Here is an 8,155-nt window from a genome sequence, read left to right as displayed (position 1 = left end):
GGGATGTAGGCCCTCATCAGGGCTCCCTGCTCAGCAGGGAATCTGTTTCTCCTTCTCCCTCTGCCTCTCTCCCTCACCTGTGCTCTCTCTCTCCCCTCTCTCTCTCAAGTAAATACATAAAATCTTAAAAAAATAAATTGATATTTTATTGAATAAATTAGTATTTCATTACTATAGATCCAACAGCACTAGATCACTTTCCTGTGGATTATGAATCAGTAGAAGAAGAAAGAGTATACAAACTAAAAAGGCCTTGCAGGATTGATTTCATATACGCTGTTTATATGTGAAATAGCAACACTTTCTTTTGGTATATTGAATTGTACACGATTCCTCGGGCAAAGATTGCTGGGATAGATAAAGAAGTATTGGACTTTGGAGTCAGGGGAGTGTAACCACAGAGCTGCCCATTCATTGCTGGGGAATTTAAATACGCCATATAATGCACTGGGCCTTCTTAACTGACAACTGAAGAGTGGCCTAACATAGGGTGGGAAAGAGGAACTAAATGACAAAAAAGGCTGGGAAAAGAAACAAACTGGAGGTAGGTGTAGCATCAGAGAGATTGCTCTGATGAACTTTTTAACACTGGCAACATGTGTCATTTTCCATTCTGAGCAGGGCTCTAATAAAGGTAGTTTTATGTCTCTTTAACTATCATATATAAAAAGTGGGTGAGCTTGAAATAGACATCCTAAGTCCTATTTCAAAACATGTTGTTATTTTCCCAATTTTGCAGGGGCCGAAGTAGTTATTTTTCTTTCTCCGAAATTCTATAAAAACAGAGACTATCTAACAAGCTCAGGTTTATAAGACTTCATGAGGTCCTCCGGCACTTACTAAACTTCTCTTCAAGAATTAAAATCAGAAGTCTCTGGAGTCGGTGGCTATAATATAAACTGCACCTTTCCTGATGTGCAATTTCTTACCTTTTTTTTTTTCAAGACCTCTCAGCTCCACTTCTACCCTGCCCCATGCAAATACTTTTTATTTTAAAAGGTTATAAAGTTGCAGGATACAAAATCAATATACAAGAATTTTTGTGTTCCTATGTGCTAACAAACTATCAGAAAAATAAACGAAGAAGACAACCCATTTATAAATCCATTTGCATCAAAAATAATAAAATACCTCAGAATAAATTTAACCAAAGAGGTGAAAGAACTGTACACTGAAAACTATAAGACATAAATGAAGAAGACATAAATAAATGGAAAGATATTCTGTGTTCACGGATTGTAAAAATTAATATTGTCAAAATGTCCATACTACCCAGAGTCATCCCAGCTATGTTCTCCACTATGTCAAAGTGTATCACAGAACAAAAGACAAACTGTACAAGTCCTTGCTTGGCTAGCTACCAGGTTTTTGTTTGTTTTCTAGAACAAGGTGTTGTTGTTACTGATTTTGTTACTTGTTTTGTTTTGTTTTTCAATACACTTGTACATAGTAACATAAAGGACAATGTCGTGAAGGCAAAATTAATTAATTCAAAAATATTTACTGAATATCTGGCTGAAACTGTGCACTGGGAATCTAATGAATATAAAAACTTGTGGCTATCTTCCTGGTGCTTAGAAGTGAGGGGGAAAGATAGATACCGACTAAACAATCATACCAATAAATTGAAATTTTCATTGGAGGTAAGGGCTATGAAACAGAGATATATCTATAAATAAAAGAAACTTGACAGTATCAAGCTGCTTAGAAAAGTTTCCCCTGGGAAATAACTAAGAGTTAATTTGGAGAAGAGGCCAACTTCCCAGCCAGGAAAAAGCATGTGCATAGATGCTAAAATGGGAGAGAGAAATAAGGCCTATGAGCGTGGAGTGCTGATGAGGAGGAGTGTGTAAATACTTGCCAAGTTATGTGGTAAGACACTAGAGACTTCAGGATTTTTTCCACGTAATTAAGTGTGTCTGAAATATATGGGGTTTCTGGCTATTCTCTACCCAAACAAGGGAGTCCGCTGACCCACCATGATGTACAGTTTCAACCATAGTTCTGTCCTAATATGAAAGGGTAGTGATACATTAGTGGTTCTGGGATGTTCGTGAGCATCCCTGGGGAGGAGTATATATTCGAATATTATTATTATTCTGCTTTTACCAAAAGTCTTGGGATTTATAAATACCATAGGTTTGCTATACTTCAAAAGTAAACTTACGACAGCACTGGGTTATGATTTGATGGTATTGGTACTATCATATTTCCTGTTAATATTTGCTAATTTTCATGGATATCTGTCTGTGAAAAAAAAGCATAAAAAATGTAAGAAACATAAAGTTTTAAAAGCTCGTAGTAGATGTTGCCCCCGTTCTCCCCCCAGTTGCTAAATAACAAATTCCGATTTTTTTTTAATAGTATTTGCTGGGAAGTTCTGGGTACCACAAGCTGTTTGCAGACAAGAACTGGGGCAGAGAATATGCCATACATTCATAACAACTTTCTTTCTTTCTAAGCACAGAAAGTATATTTTTCAATCCCTCTTGCAGTTGGAGCGGGAGCATCTGACTAAGTTCTGGTCCCTGGGCTATGGGTGATGTAAGTCCTTTCCTTGACCTTCCACTCCTCTCTTCCATGGTCACAGAGCCCTTCTAGTCTGTACGTTCAGATGCCTAGATCCAAGATTGAGGTGGTTTTCCCACCCTTTATCAGACTGTGACAGTGAAAAGGAATTCTTCATTATGTTAAGCCATCGTATTCTGGTGTCTGCATTTTTTTTTTACTATGGTATAGTCTATATTGTACTTTCCAACATACTGTGGATGCCACAGGAAAATTTGCAGATGAAATATCTACTCTAATGGAGCTTACAGTCCATGTGGAGTTAGACAAAGGAAGAATAGGCATACTATATGGAGATAAGCACCATGAAGAAAAATAGAACCTGGTAAAGTGATAAAGAATGAAGAGTTGAGTAGTGAGAGAGAAATGATAACTAGAATTCATACAGAAAGGACAGATAAATGAGTGTCCATACCTTAAATATGATAAGCCTCAAATGTAGCTTCAGCCTCCTCATCTACTCTGTGAACCCTCCCTATGCTGAGCTACACGTGTCAGTATCACCAGCCTGACAAAGACTTCCAGATTCTAAACATTTCCACGAGTGTCCCAACTGCTGCGCAAATTTAAAACATTTAAATCCGAGGTCATTTCTTTCATCCCAAATATGTTTTTCCTACTGTCTTATCTAGGCCCTACCTTAACTGCAAATCTCTTGAGAAACTCACCAGTAACAACATAAGGGAACGTCTCTCTACTTGCCTGATGGGAGGCTACCCAGTTCATGAATCATTTAATAAATTAGATCTTAAGACATGCTCAGTTGAATTTTGTTAGCAGATTTGAGATCCAAAATGAATGACATTTAGGGACAACTAGAAACAGGGGTGCAGCACCTGCAAGCTCTTTTGAGTCCACTGTTTTTCTTGCCCTTTTGGAGGGCTGTCGGTAAGTCCTCTTGGTTTCAGCTCTGTTCTTGCGTTCAAGCTACTGATCTAATTGGCTTTCCAGTCCAGGGTTAGCGAGTCAGTCTAGACTCACAGGAAGCTCTAATGGCGCACCTCCTGAGCCCTTGGTTCAGTCCACAATCCCATGTTGGAATCCCTTCCCCATTCCAGTCTGAGATCCTTATTTACTGGAGTTTGCTGGTTTAGTCCTTTCCCCATTTCCTGTCCAATGGAGTCTGCTGGTTTAGTCCACACTGGGGATGGCTGGTGGTGTGCATGGGGACTTCTCTTGGCCAGCCCACAGTGACATGTTTTGCTTACTGCAGGTGTGTTAAGGTGTACATGTTTGTTTGTCTTATTTTATGCAAGTAAAGGCTATTGCTAGAGGGATCTTGGAGGCCAAAACGCTGAAAAATTAGTGGGCACAGGTTGAGGTAGAAGACAGCAAAAGGTAAAAATTCTTTTTTTCTTTTTCTTTTTTTTTAAATTTGGATTCAATTAATTAACATATAATGTACTATTAGCTTCAGAGGTAGAGTTCAGTGATTCATCAATCTTATGTAATACCCAGTGCTCATTACATCGTGTGCCCTCCTTAATGTCCATCACCCAGTTACCCCATCCCACACCGCCTGCCCCCCAGCAGTTTGTTTCCTATGATTAAGAGTCTCTTATGGTTTGTGTCCCTCTCTAATTTCATCTTGTTTTATTTTTCCCTCACTTCCCCTGTGTCCCTTGTTTTGTTTCTTAAATTCCACATATGAGTAAGATCATATAATTGTCTTTCTCTGATTGACTTATTTCGCTTAGCGTAATGCCCTCTAATTCCATCCATGTTGATGTAAATGGTAAGCATCCTTTCTGATGGCTGAGTATATTCCATTGTATATATGAAACACATCTTCATTATCCATTCATCTGTCAACAGATATCTTGGCTCTTTCCACAGTTGGCTATCGTGGACATTGCTGTTATAAACCTTGGGGTGCAGGTGGCCCCTACAGATTACTACTTTTGTATCTTTGGGGTAAATACCCAGTAGTGCAATTGCTGAGTCAAAAAGTAGCTCTATTTTCAACTCTTTGAGGCATCTCTGTGCTGTTTTCCAGAGTGGCTGCACCAGCTGGGATTTCCAAGGGTAAGAGGGTTCCCCTTTCTCCACATCCTCATCAACATCCATTTCCTGACTTGTTAATTTTAGCCATTCTGATTGGTGTGAGGTGGTGTCTCGTTGTAGTTTTGATTTCTATTTCCCTGATGCTGAGTGATGTTGAGCATTTTTTCATATAGTTGTTGGCCATTTGGGTGTCTTCTTTGCAGAAACATCTTTTCATGTCTTCTGGCCATTTCTTGATTGGTTTATTTGTTCTTTGGATGTTGAGTTTGATAAGTTCCTTATAGATTTGGGATACTAGCCCTTTATCTGATAAGACATTTGCAAATATCTTCTCCCATTCTATCAGTTGTCTTTTGGTTTTGTTGACTGTTTCCTTTGCTGTGCAAAAGCTTTTTATCTTGATGAAGTCCCAATAGTTCATTTTTGCCTTTGTCTCCCTTGTCTTTGGACACATGTCTAGTAAGAAGTTGCTGTGGTAGAGGTCAAAAGGGTTGCAGCCTGTGTTCTCCTCTAGGATTTTGATGGATTCCTGTCTCACATTTAGGTCTTTCATCCATTTTGAATCTATTTTGTGTATGGTGTAAGGAAATGGTCCATTTTCATTCTTCTGCACGTGGCAAAAGGGAAAAATTCCTATCAGAATGAGTTCTTCTTTTTCTTTTTTTGATATTTGCATATAATTTTAATAAAAGATGGATTCCAAATTTCTATGACAATATATTGAGTACAAAAATAAAAAAGACAAGGGGGCAATGTTCATAATTTATCATAATGAATGGCATATATCGTATTCTTAAAAATTACTATTATATACCCAAAATTCTGGTATCTTCTACTTGGCAGTAGTATAATAATCTTGCTCAAAAATCATCATGCCATAAAATAAGTTAACATTAATATTGCAATCCCTGTATTTTTTTTATTTTATTTGTTTGTTTGTTTGGTTTGGTTTCAAGTTTTTATTTAAATTCTGGGTAGTTTACATATACTGCAATATTGGTTTCAGGAGTAGAATTTAGTGATTCATCACTTACATATAACACCCAGTGCACATCGTAACAAGTATTCTCCTAATACCCATCACCCATTTAGCCCATCCCCCTGACCACCTCCCTTCCATCAACCCTCAGCTTGTTCTCTATAGCTAAGAGTTTTTTATGGTTGACCTCTCTCTCTTTTCCCCCATTCCCCTATGTTCATCTGTTTTGTTTCTTAAATTACACATGTGAGTGAAACCATATATTTGTCTTTCTCTGACTCTTATTTCTCTTAGAATCAATTTTTCCTAATGTCTGCTCGTAGTGCTCAGTAGAGATTACAAAATAAAATGTCACATTGACCTTTTCTTTCCAAATCCAAACCCACTGTTAATTGAATTTTTCTATCCCAGGGAGAGCTGTGGCCTTCTTGCTTGTCTCATTTTCATAATTGTGCTTGGCTTTCTGCTTGCCTGGAACATGCAGGTTGTTGGGGTTATTTGTTTTTCTTGTTTGTTTGTTTGTTTTTGTTTTTGTGGTGTTTTGTTTTGGTTTTAGGTTTTGATTTTGGTTTTTTGGGGTTTTTTATTTTCTTTTTTTTGGCAATTTTTGTAAGTGCCTCTGGTTTTTGAGAAGGTAATATTTTTTGAACCATCTCTGGGACCCATCTTACATCTGACGGAGATATTCAATATTGCATAAATATTTAAAATTAAAAATAAGGCTAAAACCTTAAAGTTGTGTTAAATTAAATGATGAATTAGGTTAAATTAATATCTAGAGGGCCGCTTGGGTGGCTCAGTCAGTTAAGCGTCTGCCTTCGGCTCGGGTCATGATCATAATAATTTGTGATCTAATTTAATGAAGTGCTATGAAACTTTTTTAATATTTTTGACAAACTTCTTCAAATGAAATTCTAAATGAAGTCATTTTTCGCTGTAATATTTCAAAGGATTTTTAGATTAATCAGGCTTATTTGATATGTAAATTACATGAGAAGCATTGTCAAAAAGTAATACTAAGCCTTCTTTATACTGTATTTGTAAGATTGTGGCACTTGTACGTAAAGTCCATTCTGTTTCTGCAAAAACTGACCCCTCATGGTCTGACTTTTGCCTTCCTGATGGCCTTGAAACAAGGCAATGGTCTATTCCAAAATCAGAAATTTAGATGAGTAAACAATGGCTGTAAATTAAAGAATGTCAGGGCTCTAGGAAACCCAAGACACCTGTTTGGTTCTCTCCAGCTCCCTGACCAACCCCATTTTTCAGTTTTTGCATTCTTTTACCCACCATAATGCATTTAAGATGACTCAAATTATAAACAGACATTAACGGAGAGATTTCTGCAAAACCGTAAAAATAGCCTATCAACAATGTCTGACTTGTCAGGTCCGTAATCCTGGAAAAACAATCTGTGTCTCCAGAGGCCTCCGACTCCTCCCTCTGGACCCTCTGGACACCCACATCTGGACTTCATTCTACTGCCACTTAGTGTGGGTTATCAACATGCTCTAGTTACTGGATGAGTGTTTCCCAGATGGGCTGAAGCTTTCCCCTGCTGCAAGGCTAATGGCCCCACTGTACACAAGAAACTGTTAGAACGTGTATTCCCCACTCGGGGTATACTGTGCATGATCTCCAGTGATGGAGGAACCCACTTCACCAGACAAATCATATGAGCCTTAACAAAAACCTTACAAACGTCTTAAAATTCTTTCAGTGTACAACTTCCTGCTGGTCCCTCACCATCTTATACTAGCATGACCAAGTACTATAAGTCTCTAATGTCTTATGCTCAAGCCTATCATCAGCATGTTGAAGAAGGCTTTTGGATCTAAATGCATAGGGTCCTACTGGTCATAGTCTGGCTCCTAATGGCTGGGTATTGTAGAAACATCATCAGAGGAAGACCCATCAGAAAGGACCTTACTGAGTGATCCTGACACTGACACTGCTACAAAACTAAAAAGTATTAAGCCTTGGGTACACATCACACAGCTAAAGAAGGTTGCATGTGTCACCTGGTCCCGTAGAGACACCGAAGACCTCTAAATCAAATGGATGAAGAAGAGAAGTAGCTGACATTGAGGTAGACTGCTTCCACCCAAGACAACAAATCAAGACCTCATACTTTTAAAATGAAACCTTTTCTCCTTTTCCTTTCCTTTACTCTGACCCTGGAAAGATAATGCCCTTATCTGTATCTCCCAGGTCATTGCTAAGGCGAGGAAGGATGGATATAGGTAAACATTTAAAAAAAGAAAAAAAGAAGTTTATATTTCAAACCTGATTGAATATAGTAGCATAAAATAATGTTTTTACAAAGATTCAAAAAAGAAAGACAGCAAATGTGGGACATTAGGAAAGACCTGGAATGGTATAATTACATTGAGGTAATATGTGAGGGGTTAGTAGTGTTTTAATGAACATAGACATTAGGATTATTCATGACAGTGTGCAAGCATGAACAACAGTAAAGGAGAAGAAAAGTATGAGATATGTTCAGGAGAGGATGAGCAGGTCACATTGACTGAAAGTTATACATGTTTAGGAAGTTGCCTCATCCATTCATTGACTTCTTTAATGATACCTAGTAAGTGCCAA

At 37.9% G+C, this 8,155-nt stretch overlaps 1 long non-coding RNA gene across 1 annotated transcript in view; it reads left to right on the top strand.

Moving 5' to 3' along the window:
- Positions 1-8,155, top strand: part of LOC103656320 — a 58,867-nt gene that overhangs the window by 38,565 nt on the left and 12,147 nt on the right. The gene's annotated exons all lie outside the window — the stretch shown is intronic.

The sequence above is a fragment of the Ursus maritimus genome, unplaced genomic scaffold (assembly GCF_017311325.1).
Source record: "Ursus maritimus isolate PB19 unplaced genomic scaffold, ASM1731132v1 scaffold_8, whole genome shotgun sequence".
NCBI classification, from domain to species: Eukaryota; Metazoa; Chordata; class Mammalia; order Carnivora; family Ursidae; genus Ursus; species Ursus maritimus.
Note: the sequence above shows the minus strand (reverse complement) of the source record. Positions and strands in the feature narration are given on the sequence as shown.